Here is an 18332-nt window from a genome sequence, read left to right as displayed (position 1 = left end):
CCAAGACCAGGTACCAAAAATAGGGACTAACTCCTGGTAAACAGGAGTGGTAGGAGGGTATGTGGATGAAAGCTGAAACAATGTTAAAATGACTCACCTAGATGAGGCCTCACCTTTGCCATTTTCCCAGGTTTCATAGAAATGGAGGAATAATTGAAGGCGCCTTTGCAGCCCAAGTACTGTGGTGCTGAGAGACGTGTGTGCTTTATTTTTAGTTATATTTTAAACCCTTGCATAGTTTCTCATGTTGCTTTAATTTGACTCCATTGTATTTTGCAAATAGTTTTATGGCACTCTGACCGCTGTGACAAAGTGCTTGGTAAATAATTACTCCTTATTGTTATTCAACTCTAACCTGAAAACTGAAAGATGCAAGATTTAAGATGAAACCAAGAAAACTAAAAAAAATAAAAAATAAAAATTAAATAAACGAGGGATCCCACATTTGGTCTCTTAACAAAAAGCATGTTGAAGAGTCTAGCCTGTAACACTGACAGTAATTATAGGGTGCCATCCTAAACATTGCTAAATAATTCCCTTTAGTGCTGGGTTTGATCTTGATCTGTGAATTCCCTTTCTCTTATGGGTGTAACTCTAAACAAGGGGATTAACTTCACTTTGCTGCCTTTTTAGCTGGGTTAAAAGAAAAGGTTGAAAAGTTCTTCTGAGCAGTGCAGGAGAGGCGCTCAGTGCTGAGTTTAATGTTGTAAGAATTCGCCTTTCACAGTAAACTTTTGCAAGCCTTTGTCTGAGGACTTCACTACGGCCTATGTAAATATGAACAACTATTTTAAAAGGGTGTGGGAGGGACGGAGACTGCTGTAACGTGGGTGGAGGCTACCAGAAAATATGTTTTATTTCAGGGTTTTCTCTACAACCCAAGACTGGCTTCAAATGGGTTTATACCAGGGGTCAGCAGGGGCCGGTCCACTGTCCCTCAGACCTTGTGGGGGGCCGGACTATATTTTGAAAAAAAATGAATGAATTCCTATGCCCCACAAATAACCCAGATTTGCATTTTAAATAAAAGGACACATTCTACTCATGTAAAAACACCAGGCAGGCCCCACAAATAACCCAGAGATGCATTTTAAATAAAAGCACACATTGTACTCATGTAAAAACACCAGGCAGGTCCCACAAATAACCCAGAGATGCATTTTAAATAAAGGACACATTGTACTCATGTAAAAACACCAGGCAGGCCCCACAAATAACCCAGAGATGCATTTTAAATAAAAGGACACATTCTACTCATGTAAAAACACCAGGCAGGCCCCACAAATAACCCAGAGATGCATTTTAAATAAAAGGACACATTCTACTCATGTGAAAACACCAGGCCGGCCCCACAAATAACCCAGAGATGCATTTTAAATAAAAGGACATATAACCCAGAGATGCATTTTAAATAAAAGGAAACATTCTACTCATGTAAAAACACACTGATTCTTGGACTGTCCGTGGGCCAGATTTAGAAGGCGATTGGGCCGGATCCAGCCCCCGGGCCTTAGTTTGGGGACCCCTGGTTTATACACTGCTGTTGGTGCCTGTGGTTTGGCCTCTCAGCCTTTGATATTAATGCAACCATCGGGCTCACAGACATTCACCTTCAAATTTCTGAAGGTTACAAATTCAATACGAAACCTTCGTCCGACACAAAGGGCTGGTTCACGTAGGCCTGATTACTCGATAGCTGTGACATTCAGCCAAGAGCTATCTCAACTGAAAAGCATGGAATGGTAGGAGAACATAGCCCTTCCTCCTAAGTTTCAGAATACCTTTGGTTGGGGCAACTTAATGCAAAAGAGGACAGGGTGTTCCTGGACCATTAACAGTTACGTAGATGTGGGAATTTCAGCAGTTGTAGCTTGTCCTGCACTCCTATTCCGTCTATGGGAGTTCTGCCTGCTTTTCCATCTGGCTGGCCTTCCCTGTTGCTCATTCCTCAGGAGCACCGACTCGCCACTCCCACAACCTGAGCGACTAGCGTTGTAAAGGAATTAAATGGGCCTCTGCTTTAAGCGTGCGTGTCTCTGGAACAACACCCTTCGCTTTTAAAGACAATGGTGATCGTTTGGAGTGTGCAGATAACGTTTAATACCTCATTATGCGGAATTAAAAATGGCAGCCACGGCAGATGTTCTCGAAATGGAGTATCCCACGTGTTGAGATCTCAAGCGTCGCTGCTGTAAGGAAGGTCCCTCTATGGGGATTAGTCTGTGATGGCTTGTTCTTTCCAACAAGTTATCCCTTCGCACCTGTGGTCACCATTGCCATTTCCAGTTTCCAAGGCATGGTTGATGCCTGCTGTGGATGTCAGTCCGAGAGTGGGAGAAGCTTTATCAGCCTCCTCAACTGTGAGGTGAAGCAACTTGCATGAATTCCAACTGATTTCTTCAAGGATGACATTTGCAAGGCTGCAGCTTTTAGTCGGCTAATAAATTCATCCCATACACATCTGTAGAAAAGTGTTTTTTTTTTTGCCTTTCTGTAAAAAGAAGAAGAAGAAGAAGAAGAAGAGGAAGAAGAAGAAGCAGCTGAACAACTTTGGAGTTTGTCTTTAAAAAAAGCTCAACATTTTGGGGGTGTCCTGGTTTTTACTTTTTGAAATATGGCAATCCTAAATTGCAGCCTGAAACTCTATCAGATTTGTTACGTTAATTCAGTGCTTTTTTCTGGGGGGACACAGGGGTACGCATACCCCTAAACATTTTGTGAATCTAAGTTTGGCCTCATTGAGGGGCATTATTTCAATATGAGTAGGAAAACAAGAGTATCCCCTAAACATTTTTTAAGGAAAAAAAGCACTGTGTTAATTATATTTAATGCAATAATACATGGGTGCAGGCATTCATTGGAAAAAGCATTCCTCTCTTCTGAGATGTTTCTTGCCATGACGTATGCATGCATAATCTAAAAGCATAGTGAGTGTATGTTTTCCTTCAGAAATTTTGTTTTATTCTTGTTCCAATGGGTTTTGCTATCATACAGCACGGTTGGAAAACCTCTGACCCTCTAGAAGATGTTGCTGGACTCCAACTGCCATCAGCCCCAGGAATGGCCAATGGGCAGGGATGATGGGAGATGGGATACAACAGCATCTAGAGGGCCACAGCTTCCCCATCCTTGTCTTAAAGCAATACCTGGTCAGAGTCTAGGACTTGACAAAAGAATGTTAATCGTTCAGGATACTGAGATGGTGAATTGCCTGTTAGACAATTGCTCTTGGTAGCACTGTTGTTGTTGTTCAGTCGTTCAGTCGTGTCCGACTCTTTGTGACCCCATGGACCAGAGCACGCCAGGCACGCCTATCCTTCACTGCCTCTCGCAGTTTGGCCAAACTCATGTTAGTAGCTTCGAGAACACTGTCCAACCATCTCATCCTCTGTCGTCCCCTTCTCCTTGTGCCCTCCATCTTTCCCAACATCAGGGTCTTTTCTAGGGAGTCTTCTCTTCTCATGAGGTGGCCAAAGTACTGGAGCCTCAACTTCAGGATCTGTCCTGAAGTTCAGGATCTTGGTAGCACTAGGCTGCACAAATATGGAACAAGCCGCTTTGAGACTCCTTCGGGTAGTGATAAAGCGGGGTATCAAATCCAAACTCCTCCTCCTCCTCCTCCTCCTCCTCCTCCTCCTCCTCCTCCTCCTCCTCCTCCTCTTCTTCTTCTTCTTCTTCTTCTTCTTCTTCTTCTTCTTCTTCTTCTTCTTCTTCTTCCTTCTTTTATTTCATTACATTTATATGCTACCTTTTGTTCAAGGATCCTGCAGTGGAACAAAATATTGGCCTTTTTCTGTTCATGACAATCTTGTGCAACAAGTTAGACCTGGTTCACTTGTAACACTGAGATACACTTAGCATAAGAAAGGGAGGAGGAGGAGCAGGAGGAGGAGTTGTTTGGATTTGATATCCTGCTTTATCACTACCCGAAGGAGTCTCAAAGTGGCTAACATTCTCCCTTCCCTTCCTCTCCCACACCAAATACTCTGTGAGGTGAGTGGGGCTGAGAGACTTCAAAGAAGTGTGACTAGCCCAAGGTCACCCAACAGCTGCATGTGGAGGAGCGGAGACGCGAACCCGGTTCACCTGATTATGAGTCTACTGCTCTTAACCACTACACCACACTGTGTTTGTTATTAATAAAGCATATTTAAGCCACTGGACTGGAGTTGAATGATGAAGCTAAACTCTCACTTTTATAGGTGCATACCAAAGTTCACCTAGTGAACGTCAGGGCTGAGGAGGGATTCCAACACTCCTGTCATCGTGATGTATGACAGGACTCCTGTTTGCCTGTCCTGTCCAGGTGGTGAGAAGGGAAGGATGAGTGTGGCAAGAGACATATCCTAGGGCAGACTTTGCTAACTTGGTGTTCTCCACCTTTTTTTTAGACAACAGCTCCCATCATCCCCCGAGACAGCTTGGTTGTACTGGCTGGAGCTAATGGGATTTGTAGCCTGAAAGAGCTGGAGGGCACCAGCTCCGAGCAATTCTTTGTTTTGTCCATGCAACGAATTAGCAGCAACTTGTAGCTTCTTCTTTTTCGTCTTCTCCATACAGTTCTGCCTACTTTGCCGGGTAGGGAGGTCTGGGAAGTTTTTGAGGTAAGATGAATGTTTCCCTTTCCACAAATTACTTCATGTGTCTCAATTTCTCAAGCCTGTGTTGGGATACTGTTCCAGAACTAATCCTGAAAAAAGATAAAGAAAGGGCATGGGCGGATACGTTGTTGACCTGCCTCTCCCCTTGAAACCTATCTTACAACAATGGATCCTGCTTTAGCCATAATGAAATAATGGGTTAAGACCCCAGAGAGAAAGAGAGATGAGTTATCTTTTTCATTTGTTCTCAAAGGTTTTTTTCCAGGATTTCACCCCGCCCCTCAAAGTTGTGATCTCTAGGACAACTTGGACATATAATGTAAAGGTTCTGTTGCTCAGCCAAGTGAGATGTTAGCTAATGTAGCCTAGTGTTTGGTCTGCCGTTTTATTATCATGAGATCATTTTAGGTACTAGCTCTTCCATGAAGATAATTGATTACGAATGACATGGTTAATACACATACAGCCCTTTGGGGCTTTGGGAATATGCATGGAATATGATGCAGTAATAGAATGCCTCTGAGTTGCTGGAGTCCCCTGGTGCCCGTCCCCCTCCAGCTTGAACAACTTTCAGTGGTAATATTTTGAGACAGTGTACATCCTGCTTGCTCTGTGGTCCTGTTCACAGCGGACGGTTTGTGGTCTGTGGTCTTTGTTTGTTTGAGCATCCTAAATTGTGCTGGCAGAGTCACTTTGATTAAGGAAGACATGGACTTTGCAAGACTCAAAGGACAGGGGGACTGTGCCGACCTCAATAAAAGCTCACACTTTTTTTTGGCCAGCTTTATACAAGGGTGAGAAATAGTTTTTGCAGCAATAGAACCAGAGAGAGAGAGGGAGAGAGGGAGAGAGGGAGAGAGGGGGAGAGAGAGAGAGAGAGAGAGAGAGAGGTGTATTTTCATTTTCAACCCGTTTCATTTGAAATCCTCATTAATTTTAAAATCTTGTCTTAACTGCAATTGTGTCCCACCTTTCCTACAAGGAACTCAGAGATGCATCCTTGGGGTTATCACGTCTTATCTTCTGTTAGGAAGGTTGGGCTGTGTGGACCAGCAGTAAGTTGCACTGCGTTCATTGATAAGGGATTCGAATTCCAGGTTTTCCACCTTACTAGGCCTCTCGCTTAATTCGAATCCAGTCTGGAAAAAAAGTCATTGCAATTTGGAGTTGGTGTGGTAGCTTCACAGCCAAAGAATCACGGGAACAGCAGTTTGTTAAGGGTGCTGGGATTGTAGCTCCGTGGGTGAGGAAAACTACAGTTGTCAGGGTTCTTTCCGGGAAGTCATGTGCTTTAAACAGTGTGGGTTTGTCCATAGACAGCTGGATCACAAGTCACATGAAGACGAGTAGAAAGATGGAAGACTTTCTGAGAGCGATAATTTTAGGGCTCTTTTTCTAGAAAACTCAAAGGTTTCTGTATAACAGGGGTGGATATTTATCTACCTGTGGGCCCCCACCAACCTCCCCCTAAACCCTAGGCTGTCATTTTCTTGTTGGACTTCATTTTGCTAGGGAGTATATAGTATATAGGTGCTGTGGTCTAAACCACTGAGCCTAGGGCTTGCCGATCAGAAGGTCGGTGGTTCAAATCCCCGCGATGGGATGAGCTCCCATTGCTCGGTTCCAGCTCCTGCCAACCTAGCAGCTCGAAAGCACATCAAAGTGCAAGTAGATAAATAGGTACCGCTCCAGTGGGAAGGTAAATGCCGTTTCCGTGCGCTGTTCTGGTTTCGCCAGAAGCGGCTTAGTCATGCTGGCCACATGACCCGGAAAAACTGTCTGCGGACAAACGTCGGCTTCCTCGGCCTGTAAAGTGAGATGAGCACCACAACCCCAGAGTTGTTCGTTCTTTCTTTCTAACAGCTCTATTGCTTCAAAGTGCACATGTTCAATGTTCCTCTCTGAAAAATGATCTACCTACACTTAGGAAACTAGGACCATGGGATGAATCATGAAAGGTTCTTCCATAGCTCTCTTCTCTCTGACATGATAGTCTGTGCGCGTGGAGTTTTTATATGCTAGAATCATCCAGTATTCAGTCCCAGACTTGTGTCCTGACCCGAAGTGACTGTTTGGTGGAGGCCTCTAGCTCATGTTCATTATGCAGATGTACTCTGGCTTTATGTGGGTAGCTGGGTGAGGTTGAAGTTCCTGGGAAGGTCATTGAGGAGGTTCACATCTCGGTTTTTCCATTTGTGGCTCTTCAGTGCTGCAGAACTCTTGGCTTGCAGGCCATTGCTCGAACATATCAGAAGGATTATGTTGTTGTTGTTCAGTCATTCACTCATGTCCGACTCTTCGTGACCCCATGGACCAGAGCACGCCAGGCACGCCTATCCTCTACTGCCTCCCGCAGTTTGGCCAAACTCATGCCAGTCGCTTCGAGAACACTGTCCAACCATCTCATCCTCTGTCGTCCCCTTCTCCTTGTGCCCTCCATCTTTCCCAACACCAGGGTCTTTTCCAGGGAGTCTTCTCTTCTCATGAGGTGGCCAAAGTACTGGAGCCTCAACTTCAGGATCTGTCCTTCCAGTGAGCACACAGAGCTGATTTCTTTAAGGATGGATAAGTTTGATCTTTTTGCAGTCCACGGGACTCTCAAGAGTCTCCTCCAGCACCATAATTCAAAAGCATCAATTCTTTGGTGATCAGTCTTCTTTATGGTCCAGCTCTCACTTCCATACATTACTACTGGGCAGAAGGATTATGCTGTCCAGCAAATTCCTAACTTAGTTTTGACTGGATGCCGTAAAAGTGTCTCAAACCCCACCCACCAATTTCCTTCAGACCAAATAACTACTTCTTCAGGCAAGGTGCATCAGCTGAGGTTCAATTCTCCAGGTTCTTCCTTAACTTAATTGGTTACCCACTTACAGCTCCGTACATTCCTCACTCCATTTCTGCACAACAATAATGTGATATATAAAGAAGCTGATTAAAGTCCCAGTGAAACCCATCTCCAGCACAAGAGTCTCTTAAACAGCTGGTTCCATTTATATATTTTTATTTCTCGGAGCTCATGAATGTTCCGGTGAGAGACGGTATAATTGATTTAAATCAAATTATGAAACGCTATACCCTGTTTTCCAAAACACACTTTTCTGGCACTAAATTCTGCAATGCTTCATTCACAGGTAATGTTGAATTAGGCTGGAGGAAAAAAAGTTCCCTTTCAAGCATATAGCAGATTACAGCATGTTCTTTCCCTGCAGCTGGAGCCACAAGGTAGTAGTAGTAGAATCGTTGCCTTGTTGAGGAATTGGAGAATCATTGCTTTCAGGTGAGAGGCACAAAACCATGTTGTTTCCACCCTTTTTGCAAACCCCCGCCATTTATTTCATAGAATCATAGAATCCTAGAGTTGGAAGAGACCACAAGGGCCATCCAATCCAACCCCCTGCCAAGCAGGAAACACCATCAAAGCATTCCTGACAGATGGCTGTCAAGCCTCCCCTTAAAGACCTCCAAAGAAGGAGACTCCACCACACTCCTTGGCAGCAAATTCCACTGTCAAAGAGCTCTTACGGTCAGGAAGTTCTTCCTAATGTTTAGGTGGAATCTTCTTTCTTGTAGTTTGAATCCATTGCCCCGTGTCCGCTTCTCTGGACCAGCAGAAAACAACCTTTCACCCTCCTCTATATGACATCCTTTTATATATTTGAACATGGCTATCTTATCACCCCTTAACCTTCTCTTCTCCAGGCTAAACATACCCAGCTCCCTAAGCCGTTCCTCATAAGGCATCGTTTCCAGGCCTTTGACCATTTTGGTATCCTTCTTGAACTGTGGTGCCCAGAACTGGACACAGTATTCCAGGTGAGGTCTGACCAGAGCAGAATATAGTGGTACTATTACTATTTTTAATTGGCAGTATCTGAAGTTTCCTTTCCTGCATCACACAGCTGATGCAAAGGTCTAGTTCTCACTGAGGGGGTCCGACTGTGCCCAGCCAACCTGGTGCCCTCCAGATATTTTGGACCGCAATTCCCATCACTCCCACCCATTGGTCATGCTGGCTGGGGCTAATGTGGATTACCGTTCAAAACATTTGGAGGGCAACAGGTTGGGGAAGGCTGTACCATGTCTGCCTTCAGATGGGGCTCGCATGATTGAATCCTCCATACAAGAACAGCAAAGTAAAATTCATTGAACACAGAAAACCATTGAGCCAAGAAGCAAGTGTAACTGAAATACCGTACAAGCCTTCATAATGAGAATGTGGTTTCTATCCATACAGGGTTGTTGGCTGTTGTTTCGTATGCACATAACTTTTAGTTTATATTTTTCTCTTCGCTGCTTTTTAAAAATTAAATGGTAGCTTTCTTTCTAGCCTATGTTGGAAAAAAAATCTGAACGTTCAGTGGCTGCAGTACTAGTCCCAAAAAGGTCATGGTTTGAACTCCAGGTTGGGTTGGCAAAAAAATTCAGTTTGGTTCACATTTTAACGGGAACCTAGTCCTGAAACAATATGCGAAGTAAAATGCAGCTGTTCCCCGAAACACACACTTCTCCAAACTGGGCGATAATGTTCTCCAGCAAAAACAAAAACAAAAACAAAAACAAAAAACAGTACAAAACCCCACATGTTAGGGGAGAATGTGCATAACATAACAGTGCATAACATACACCTTTTTTCAAGCATCCCCACCCCAAATGCAATGCATTTGTGTATGTTAGACTAAACTTCAAAAATACCAAAATGGTGATGAAGTTTCATAAGGACTGGGGGAAGCCAAAATTTATGCACATACCCACCCCTGACCCCGGGGCAGCATTAATCATGCCAGTAACCCTGTGAAGTAGCTTAGGCACAATTTGGGAGAGAGATTTGCCCAAGGCCACCTGGCAGAATGGGGATTTGAGGCCACGTCTCCCTGGTCCAAGTCAGATGCTGCTACTATATCACATTAGCAATCTGGGACTTGGCCTGTTGAGAAGCACTGCAGCTCGAAAGATTAGCGCAATGGGACTTACCTCCCATTGGTTGCTACTATTAAGAAATATAGAAGAAGGTTACTACTGGGCTACTATTTTTATTTTTAAAAGATTTACTACTTTGGGTTGCTGTTACATAGGCACTGCATAGGTTACTCCTCCTCCTACTCAACTCAGTTTATTACAGCAAAAGCCAGCGATATAATACAGTATAATTCCAAACCAGTGATCAGTAATAGCACTACAAGGTACCAAAATCCTAAGGATTAGAATAAAACAAAAAAGCAATATCGCAAAAGAAATTTATAGTATACTCCTCCTCCTCCTATTATTTTTTATAATGGCCACTGCAGTTACGCATAGTTGAGACTCATAGAAATAAATAGCATTTACCACTTTTTCCTCCTGAAAAGTAAGGGGAAATATCTGTGCGTCTTATGGAGCGAATGGTGGTCCCTGGAGCTGAATTGCCCAGGGGCCAGAAGAGGATCATGCTTTTTATTTTACAAAGAGAAAAGGGAGTGTTGAAAGGACCCCGCTCAGCAGCTGATCAGCAAGAGATCTGGAGAGAGATAAGAGTCCCAGCCCCGCCCTCCATTGTTGAATGTGCTGCAGAGGGAGGTTGTTTGTTTCCCCAGCAACATGTGACTGGCTGATTAGATTATCTGTCTGGAAACTGTAGAAAATGCTCCCTTTCCTTTTGAAGCTGCAGAAATGTGAGTTGAACCCGATAAAAATGGGGCTTTTCCTCTTTGCTTTTCCCCCTTTGTAAAAAAAGCTGCAAATTTTTTAGCTGATCCTCAAAAAAACAGGGTTTTCCCCTTTGCAAAAAAGCTGCAAAACTTTTAGTTGATCCTCAAAAAACAGGGCTTTTTAGAAATATTTTTTTTCTTGTTTCCTCCTCTAAAAACGAGGTGCGCCCTGTGGTCCAGTGTGCCCTATGGAGCGAAAAATACGGTAAGCCTGTGTGGCTCTCTGCTGCATTGTAGCCTGGGTGAAGAAGTGAAACAGCTACTGCAAGTTACAGGTAGGTAGCCGTGTTGGTCTGCCGTCGTCAAAACAAAATAAAAAAATAAAAAAATTCCTTCCAGTAGCACCTTAGAGACCAACTAAGTTTGTTCTTGGTATGAGCTTTCGTGTGCATGAAGAAGTGTGCATGCACACGAAAGCTCATACCAAGAACAAACTTAGTTGGTCTCTAAGGTGGTACTGGAAGGAATTTTTTATTTTTTATTTTGTTTTAGCTGCTGCAAGGTTATAGTCACTGTATTTGGTAAAAGGGGTGGGAGGCAGTTATATTTATATGTCGGCTAAGCGTGGCATAGCCAATGGCAGCCAGATCGTATGTCAACAGATACGAGATCCTGGCATGACCGCAGCCACCTGATTTGTTTTTATAATTAGTCAAGAATATTTAGGCACCGTGTTCTTAACCTTTCCACACCCATCTGTGGCCCTAGGGTTAATAGCTCTTCCTTATGAGCGGTGCTAAAGTACCGAAACTGCCTGTGATTCATGTCGTCGTAAAGCACAGCCTAGGCAGAACAGGAAAGGTTTTGTAGGGCTGCTTAGATAGAAGTCAGCACACCTTGGGGGACCTTGCTTCATCAGGGAACGAGTGCGAGCACTTTGAAAGGGTTAGTCATTAAGAACCTCCCTGACAACAGATTTGTATTTATTTACTGGCCGGTGTTCAACCTGAATGCAAAGCTTTGAGCTGCATCAGGTTTCAGCAGTTGCTGGTGCTGTTCTGCAAAGGCTCTTTGCAGTTGCTGAGAGCAGTACAGTCCTGAGGAATAGTTTGTCTCTTGGATTTCCCTGTTTTCATCATCCTTTCCCTATGCTATGTGCACAAAAGACGTATTGTGCAACTTTCCTTTGTGGGCAGTGAAGATGATCTGCTTAATGATGGAAGAGAGAGCACACTTCATGAAAGTCTCCGGTACAGACACTTGCAAAAGTCTCCCCATCCAAACTTCTCGTTGGATTTTTGGATTCGGAAACACCCAGCAATTGTTTCCATAGCATCAGTGATACATTAAAGGTAAAGGGACTCCTGGCAGTTAATCCATATAATATTACTCCGAGATGAAGTCAAAGCAGGAAGCTGGGGAGGGAGGGAAATGTATAGCTGCCATCTCTTGTGCTTAAAGGTAAAGGAGCCCCTGACCATTAGGTCCAGTCGCGGACGACTCTGGGGTTGCGGCACTCATCTCGCTTTAAAGGCCGAGGGAGCCGCTGTTTGTCCGCTTCTGCAGACAGTATTTCCGGGTCACGTGGCCAGCATGACTAACCTGCTTCTGGCAAACCACAGCAGCGCATGGAAACGCCATTTACCTTCCCACCGGAGTGGTACCTATTTATCTACTTGCACTGCGTGCTTTCAAACTGCTAGGTTGGCAGGAGCAGGGACTGAGAAATGGGAGCTCACCCCATCATGGGGATTCAAACCGCCGACCTTTCGATGGGCAAGCCCTGGGCTCAGTGGTTTAATCCACAGCCCCACTCCTCATACCGTGCATTTTGGCACATTTTAGCAACTCATACTATTTTTTTTTTCATGCAGGTTACTAATGTGCAACAATGCACAAGCAGAATTAAACTGCTGCACAACATTGTGCTTAAGGTGATGATCACACACTCTTTAATAAAAGGAAAGGAAAAGAACGCAAGCTTATTAATATCTTACTGGATAAGCATTATATTGTTTACTGCTTTTCTGGTTTTAAATTGCTTTTACTTACTGTATTTTATCTTGGCACTTTGATACCTTTTCTGTAAAGTGACTGGGAAATGGAGATGATGATTTCAATTTATATAGCACCCCTTATCAAAAGATGGGTACAGCATTAAAAACATATTTTTGGAGCATAATAATAAAAACATAAACAAAGCCTAGTAATAGAATAATAATAATAATAATAATAATAATAATAATAATACTAATAATCACAATCATAATAACACCCCCATATATCATTTAATGGCTAAAGGCCTGTGTAAAGAGAAATGTTTTTGCCTTGCACCTAACGGCATGTAATGATGGCGCCAGGCGAGCCTCTCTGGGGAGAGCGTTCCACAAATGGGTAGCCACCACATAAAAGGCCCGTTCTCAAGTAACCACTGTCTGAACCTCTCAGGGGAAGGGGGCATAGAGAAAGGCGTCTGATGACAAGAGCAGGGTCAGGGTCAGTTCGTATGAGGAGAGGCAGTCCTTGAAGTCCTGAGCCGTGTAAGCCTTTATAGATCGACACCAGCCTCATAGCACCCACCTCTCCCCACATGAACTGACCCAGACCCTGCAATAATCATTTGAGGCCTTTCTCCATGTGCTCACTCCGTGAGAGGTCCAGAGGATGACAACACGAGAACAGGCCTCTTCTGCGGTGGCTCCCTCTTTGTGGAATGCTCTCCCCAGAGAGACTCGCCTGGCACCTTCACTACATATCTTTAAGCTCTATAACCAAAAACATTTCTCTATAACCAGACCTTTGGCTGATTAAGCAATCTATGGCCTTTAAAATGTGTTTGTGAGAGGGGGTTATTGGGTGTGTGTGTGTGTTCTTATTATGATATATATGTTGTGTTTTCATTTTGTAATTTTATACTATAAACTGCTCTGTGATCTTTGGAGTATATAAATTTATCAACTAAATACAACAAATAAATAACAATTGCTACTAAGCCTTTAAGGAAAAGCCTGGTGAATAACTTATAGAAATGAGGCTCATATCTTAAAACGTTTTGTTTAATTTTTTTAGTTTTTATGAAAGATTTTATGGGGTTACAAAAGCACATACATTTTCTCCATTTCAGATATTAAAGTCCTTTTTACAGATATTTAGTGTTAGACTTTAACACATATAGTACAATGTTTTGATGCAAAGGCACTTTTGGGTATGACTCCTGTGTGTGGTTGATAATTTTCAAGGCTTTTGCTAATTCAACCTGTGTTGAGTTTCCTTAGGCTTGTGGATAAATCTTCATTTAATGCCAACTGTGCAAATCTGTGACCCCTATTTATTTCCATTACATTTACTAGGCTGAGATCATTGACTTAAGTGAGAAACTGTCGGAGTAAAAAAAAAAAATTCGTAAATGCCATAGACTCCAAAATTAGAAGGATGGCAATAAGACTCAGCTGTAGTTCACCATGGGCGTTTGCAACGCAGTCAATTGTGGAGCTGGAAAAGGCGCAGAAAAGCAGAAGCAAAATGACTGAGGGGCATGGGAAACGCTTTGCGTGAAAAGCTTGCAACATTTGGGGCTTTTTAGTATGGAAAAGGGGGTGCATAAAATTACGCAGGGGGCAGAGAAACGTGGAAAGAGAGGTGTTTTATCCCCTCTCTCATAGTGCTGGAACCCATCCAATGAAGCCAAATGATGGGAGGTTATGAACAGATGCAAAAGATGCGCTTCTTCACATAGCACCTAGTTCAGTAGTGGCTGGTGGAAAGGGTTGGGGCTACATTGCTCGCTTGGTTTCCTATCAGGGAGGTTGCTGAGGGCAAGGCATTGGGGAGGTTGGTGGTGCAGCCAATCCAGTTCTCCCGCCTCCGTGTTTGCGCCATGCTGCCATACCATTTTCTCAGAGCCAGCGTGGTGTAGTGGTTAAGAGCGGTAGACTCGTTATCTGGGGAACCGGGTTCGCGTCTCCACTCCTCCACATGCAGCTGCTGGGTGACCTTGGGCTAGTCACACTTCTCTGTAGTCTCTCAGCCCCACTCACCTCACTGAGTGTTTGTTGTGGGGGAGGAAGGGAAAGGAGAATGTGAGCCGCTTTGAGACTCCTTCAGGTAGTGATAAAGCGGGATATCAAATCCAAACTCTTCTTCTTCTCTTGGTTTCTGGAGTGACCTCCACATTGGGAAGCCAAGTAAGCTGTCCCACCCCACCCTGTCCTGCCAGTGGCTACTAATATACTTTAAAAAAGGTAAAGGGACCCCTGACAGTTAGGTCCAGTCATGGACGAGTCTGGGGTTGTGGCGCTCATCTCGCGTTACTGGCCGAGGGAGCCGGTGTACAGCTTCCGGGTCATGTGGCCAGCATGACTAAGCCGCAGCGCATGGAAATCAGAGCAGCGCACGGAAACGCTGTTTACCTCCCTGCCGGAGCGGTACCCGGAACAACAGGAGCTCACCCTGTCGTGGGGATTCGAACCGCCGACCTTCTGATCGGCAAGCCCTAGGCTCCGTGGTTTAGACCACAGCACCACCTGCGTCCCTTACTAATATACTTACACTGTCAAATTAGCTTCCATGGAACATAGGATCTACTCTGGCCTTGTCATCCATTTGGCAGTGAAGTGGCCAGAAATGCCCTGCCCTAAAAACCATCATTCTTAATGACTTGTGCAGTCCTAAAATGCCATCAAAGTTGTTCACACTTTACCTCTCATGATTAAATTTGGGCAAGCGTTGCCCAGGAGGAAGAAAGATACCCAGTCAAATCAAGAGCAGCCCTATGAATTTTTATTGGCCCTTAACAGTCAGACCAAGTCTGGGCCTGTCTGTAGTTTGATTCTTCACTACCCACCTGCACTACCCTGGCCTGCACAGCAGCATGAAATGAAATGGAACTGTATTTCGTTTGTTTGTTTGTTTGTTTGTTTGTTTGTTTGTTTTTATTTAAAAGCATTTCTAAATGACTTTTTTATAAAAAGAACACCTAGGTGGTGTACACTATGTACAATATACATTAAAACAAAAATACAGTGGTACCTTGGTTTAAGAACAGTCCGGTTTAAGAATGATGTGGTTTACCAACTCCGCAAAACCAGAAATAGTGTCTTGGTTTGAGAACTTTACCTTGGTCTAAGAACAGAATCCGAATGGTGAAAGGGCACCAGCAGTGGGAAGCCTCATTTTTTATTTTTATTTAACTTATTATTACATGTGGTTCCTGAAGAGGCTTACATCACTAAATCCATTCAAAGTACCTTCCCCCCCCCCAGTCCTTCCCCCTCCCTTCCCACCCTCCCCTCTGGACAGACCTTCCTTCTTCAGATCTTTATCCATGTACACAGTGTTCATTTGAGCTTGCATGTTTGGGTTGGCTTCACCCCTTTCTATCCAATTCCTGTAAAATGCCCATTTATTTTTAATTCTTTGGCATTCATTTTCCCAACTATCCTCTGCCGCTATCTGTGCAAATATTTCAGATTGTATGCATTCAGAAACATTATCATTCCATTTTTCTGGGAGGCCTCATTAGGGAACACGCCCCTCGGTTTAAGAACGGTTTTGGTTTAAGAACGGACTTCCGGAACGGATTAAGTTCGTACACCGAGGTAACGCTGTGCAGTCTAAAATCAATAAGATAGTATGAAAACATTGAAAGCAAATGGAACAGATCCAGGGGAGTAATGCAGCTTTGTCCAGAATTTGCTTCCTAGTTATTAATTATTATTTCTTTGATGGGGGAATCATCACTCATTCCAACTATTAAATCTCTATTTCAACCACTCTCAGCACCAAGGCCATCAAACGTGGTCAGCACAGATGCTTCAGCGTGTAGTAGTGAGCCAGTAAGGAAATGGACATGCTTAGTCTATGACACACTTCCTCTCTTCTTCTTTTTTGCCATTCTGACATGTATATGTTATTTTGTTAAAAGTCTCTCTTTTTAAAAGAAGATCCAGTTTCTGCAGCACATTTAATAGTAATCTCTGGAAGAATCAACCATTTTGTAATCTAGCAACCGGCCTGTTTTGCATTTAATTCCAATCGGCCACCTGCATGTTATTAACCTCTGGAAGGTTACTACGATCACAACTGTTTTTGTTTGTTTTTGTGTGAAGGCTTTGTAGTGCGAGGAAAATGTTCGTAACCAGTTACTTTGCCTGGTCTTTCCTGATTGCAGCTTGGAGATGAGGCCTGGCTGGTTGGTGCGAAATAAGAGTCACGCAGTGCCAGTAATAGTTTGCATTTAATTCTGAGACAGAAATAGAAGTGGGTCAAGCAATTTGGATAAACTTCCTCCCGCTCCTTTGGTTTAAAATAAATACGCTCTCTGCCTGAAAAGCAGCCTCGTAGAAAATAATTTACTATGTAAAAATAAATTACTTAGCGTCTGGCAAAAGAATGTATTTATTTTTACTTTTAAGGCCAGATTTCCATGGGAAAGGCAAATTGAATTGTGCCTTTCAAATCTGAGCGCTGCTTTTTGGATACGCAAAGTCATTCCTCTGCTTTCGGGCGCCCTGAAGTTTTGCCGGTGCCATTAAGATGGGATGTTGCAAGTACTGTTACAACGTCCACCAAATGGGAGAACAGCAGGGACATAATGACACTTTCATTTTGTGTGTTACTGTTTTGCTACATTTGTTCTGTGAGGGATGGCTGAGATATTTCCAGCCAAGGTAGGAACCCAAGTCAAGCCCAGTTGAGGCTGAGAACTTTGCAAATCTCTCTCATCAAGCGAGTTTGCGAGAGCTTGAATCCTCCTAGAGAGTCATCATCTGTGCTCAGAAAGGTAGAGGGGTGGGGTGACGGCCCCTGCCCTCCTTGAATTACAAATCAGGGGTGGCCAACTCCCAAGAGACTGTGATCTACCATATTTCCCGGCGTATAAGACGACTGGGCGTATAAGACGACCCCCAACTTTTCCAGTTAAAATATAGAGTTTGGGATATACTCGACTGCAGATTCTCCACCCGGCGTATAAGACGACCCCTGACTTTTGAGAAGATTTTCCTGCATTGAAAAGTAGTCTTATACGCCAGAATATACAGTACTTACAGAGTTAAAAACTGGCAGTGATCTACCCCCTTTTGGAGGGTTCAGGTCAAAGTTGTTGAGCTTTTTGGGGGAGGAGGAAAGCCCTCTTTTTTAGGCATTCAGGTCAAAGTTGTTGTTGAGCTTTTTTTTTAGGGAGAAGGAAATCCCTGTTTTTTTGAGGTGCAGGGCAAAAAAAATTGAGCTTTTTTTAGGGGAGCCAGTGATTTACCAGTGATCTACCACAGACGTCCAGTGATCTACCGGTAGATCACGATCTACCTGTTGGGCGTGCCTGAATTACATGCTTGAAATGAGTGTCCTTTGAGAGCCTGGCAGAGTGAGGGGAAACAGGAAATGATCAAACCAGACTCTCCTAATGCCTTCACCAGGGCAGTTTAAGGAGGCATCGGAATTCCCATTCCCTGTCACCAAAGTCTAAGGGTCAGACTGCAGGCAACTTTCAGCAGAATAATTGTGTGCTTAGGTTTTGTATGTTAAATAGCAGCCGCGGAGGAGCCAAAATGTCTTGGGCCAACCCTGCCTGGTCTGGATTGGAAGCCTGACAGCTGCTGTTTGCCCCAGGAGGAAAACTGTCATTGGCACCAATTGAGCACACACATCCCGCCCACAGGCTACTACTAGCAGCCAATACTATTACTATTATTGTTAATCAAGACCACAGTACAGAGAGGAAATGGTTAACCCTCACATGCTGTGGTCCCAATCTCGCTTGGGTCCCTAACTGCTATCATTAAGGGGGAAACAGATGTTATACGATTTAACCTATTTAAAGTCACATCTTTTTAGCCCTGGAAGGATCCTATTTCTCCACCAGAAGTGTCTGGTTGGTTGAGATCGTGACCTTGAGCTAGACCACATAGCCTTGAAAGCTAGTTCAGATGATCACTGGCACATGCCCCCCCCCCAAACCCTGTCCACACGAACAGTACACTATCCTTATTTCGTTATTTAGAAAATGTATAAGCTGCCTGATCAAAGAGCTCTCCAGGTGGTATGCAAATTAAATGTGTAGATTGTCAGGGTTGAGCCAGATGAGGAGGAGTGGTGGCAAGCCCCC

The sequence above is a fragment of the Lacerta agilis genome, chromosome 3 (genome assembly GCF_009819535.1).
Source record: "Lacerta agilis isolate rLacAgi1 chromosome 3, rLacAgi1.pri, whole genome shotgun sequence".
NCBI lineage: Eukaryota > Metazoa > Chordata > Lepidosauria > Squamata > Lacertidae > Lacerta > Lacerta agilis.
This window is presented reverse-complemented; position numbering follows the sequence as displayed.